At 43.6% G+C, this 2,739-nt stretch overlaps 1 protein-coding gene across 2 annotated transcripts in view; it reads right to left on the bottom strand.

Moving 5' to 3' along the window:
* Window positions 1–2,733, bottom strand: part of POLH (polymerase (DNA directed), eta) — a 27,319-nt gene extending 24,586 nt beyond the window's left edge. For both annotated transcript variants that reach the window (XM_006776386.2, XM_015572174.1), the window contains exon 1: window positions 2,481–2,733. The gene's annotated coding sequence lies outside the window, so the exon portion shown is untranslated. The remainder of the gene's footprint in view (window positions 1–2,480) is intronic.
* Between the last annotated feature and the right edge of the window lie 6 nt (window positions 2,734–2,739).

Below are 2,739 nucleotides of genomic sequence, written 5' to 3'. Positions count from 1 at the left end.
GATGCCTGAACGGTATGTGAAATGAAGTGGGCGGGCATCGGGAGGCCACTATGGCACGGGGCAAGCACTATGGGCAGTCTATCTGAAGTGTACCTGGCGTATAAGACGAACCCCCACTTGGAGGTATATTTTTCAGGGCCAAAAAATCGTCTTATACGCCAGCAAATACGGTAACAAGAATATAAGAGGCATTTTCATCTACTGCTAGAAGGAAGATAATAAATTGGTACAATTTTAGGAAGGTAATAAGTGTTAAAAGCTTTAAAAATACTCATCCCCCAAAAGAACTGAACACTTCACAAAAGAAGATAGTATACAAATAGTCAACAGGCACATGAAAATGAGCTCAACATCATTAGTCATAGGGAAATGCAAATTAAAACCACAATGCACAACCTAATTCATAGATAAGTCTCAGGTATAAATTCAGGGGAAAGAAAAGCAGAAAATGATATATAGCATTATAGCATTCCTGTGAATTGCTTTAACTTTTTATTTTGAAATAATTTTAGACTTATGAAAATACTGCAAAAATAGTAGGGTTCTCCTATACCCAGTTTCCCCTAATGTTAATATTTCACATAGCACAATTATAAAAACTAAGAAATGAACATTGGTGTAATATTCAACTATATTACTTTACTTGAATTTCACCAGTTATTCCACTAATGTCCTTTTTCTGTTCTAGGATCCAATCTTCGCCACCATGTCTGTTTAGCCTTTTCCAACCTGTGACACCTCCTCAGTCTTTCCTTGTTTTTCATGAACTTGACACTTCTGAAGAGTCAGTTAATTTGAGAATATCTCTCAATTTAGGTTTGTCTGATGTTTTCTCTTGATTAGACTGAAGTTATGCATTTTGGGCAACAATATCACAAAAGTTATGTCCTCTTCTCAGGGTATCATACTGGGAGGTACACAATGTCAATATGTCTTATTATTGGTGATGCTAACCATAATCATTTAGTTGAGAGAGTGTTTTCCAGGTTTCTCACTGTAAAGTTACTATTTTTTCCCTTTTGTAACTAATCTTAGGGAAGATACTTTGAGATGGCTAATATCCTGTTTGTTTGTTTGTTTGTCAAACTTTCAACTAAGCACCCATCAGTGAATCTTTTCTGCAACAATAATTTTGCAGTGTTCTAATGGCAACTTTCTACTCATTCATGGAAATTTCTGAAAAAACTACTACATGCCATTTGGATAGTAGATTGGAAGAACAAACCTTATACACTCGATAGTGGATACAAACTAATATTATCATTTAACAATGTTAGAAATTTGGAAGAAGGAATGTGAAACTAATGAAATGGCTTCCCAACTGTGCTGAAGATTGGGATCACCTAGGAACATTAAATAACATTGATACTGGCCTCTACCACTAGACACCTAATTTAATTGGTATGGATATGACCTGGCATTGTGATTTTTACAAGCTTCCCCGGCACTTCTGATATGCAGCAAAGACGGAGAGCCACCGACCTAAAGTATATGATTTAAATATGAGAAACACAGGTTCTACGGTTGAGTAAGCACTCAACTGTATTCTTTTTTAAAAAGTGTCAACAAGTAACATTCACCTTGAAAAAAGTGACATGCAACTACAAACTGCGAGATTAGGGGAAAGAAAACAGCGACCTTATAAAATCAAGAGTGTCTGAGGCATTCATTCCTTACCCATCCCACGTACCCCAAACGGGCAGGATGTGGTGCTCTCTGCACATTTATAAGTGAAAGCCGTACCAGGCCAGGAACCACTTTGCCTGGAAGTGCCTTTTGCGTAGCGCTGGAACAGATGCCAGAACAGAAACAGCAAATGCCTTTTCTCTCTCACAAAGGAAACCCGAGGCGGGCAGGACAGCTGATGTGCGCGCCGCGTTAGACCCAAACCCCCGAAGCGGAGCTGACGTCCAGCGAACACACCACTGGCCATGCAAACACAAATACGGGCGCGCGGACTTTTCACAGATCACGAAGCTGCTGGCGTTTATAAACAGTTCGCGCACGTCGCTGGAGAAAGCAAGAGCTTTTCAAAGATGGAACATGAAACGTACTCGCGGCCAAAACCCTCTTTTCAGAACAAGGGTTAGACTACCGTGAAGTCACATAGCGCTTCGGGTGATCAAAGCGGCACAAAGTCGCCGCTGCAATCTTCAAATACCCCGACTTTTCCCAATATGTTCAACACAAGTCTGGTGCCCATCAGGTGACAGTACATCGAGGCGGGTAAGCACAAGCGAAGGGGAGGGGGGCTAAGAGCTATGGAGACAAAGTCCCGCCGCCTCCGCCCCCCGCCCCAACACACACACACACACACACCCTCTCACAGAATACCAGGCCGGTATCTCTCCGTACGCATTTCTATTTCATGTCATTTTGGCCCGATGCTGCCTCCAGCCACTGCTACATCATGAACCAGTACCCAAAGCAACACGAAAAGCTTGTTAGCAGTGATCCCGAAAGTTTCCGAATTCTCTTACCAATGTGGCAAACGCCCGGCGAAACTGTCAACGGTGGACGCCGCAAATGCCGGGCTCGGCGTCTAGAGGAAGATGAAGGGGTCCTGGATATCTGTCCCCTTCCCCGGAGCCGGTCAGTCGATGTCGAGAAGGTTGATCCCCGTCAGGATGAAGAAACGGACCAAGAGTCGCAGAGGGCCGTTGTCGGGGCAGCGGCCCGCACACCCGCGCAGGTACCGGCAACGCCGACCAACTCCACAGCTGGCCCGGCTGACTGAGA

This window comes from Myotis davidii, unplaced genomic scaffold (assembly GCF_000327345.1).
Source record: "Myotis davidii unplaced genomic scaffold, ASM32734v1 scaffold167, whole genome shotgun sequence".
Classification (NCBI taxonomy): Eukaryota; Metazoa; Chordata; class Mammalia; order Chiroptera; family Vespertilionidae; genus Myotis; species Myotis davidii.
The sequence above is the reverse complement of the archived record's forward strand: the minus strand, read 5'-3'. Positions and strand labels throughout refer to the sequence as shown.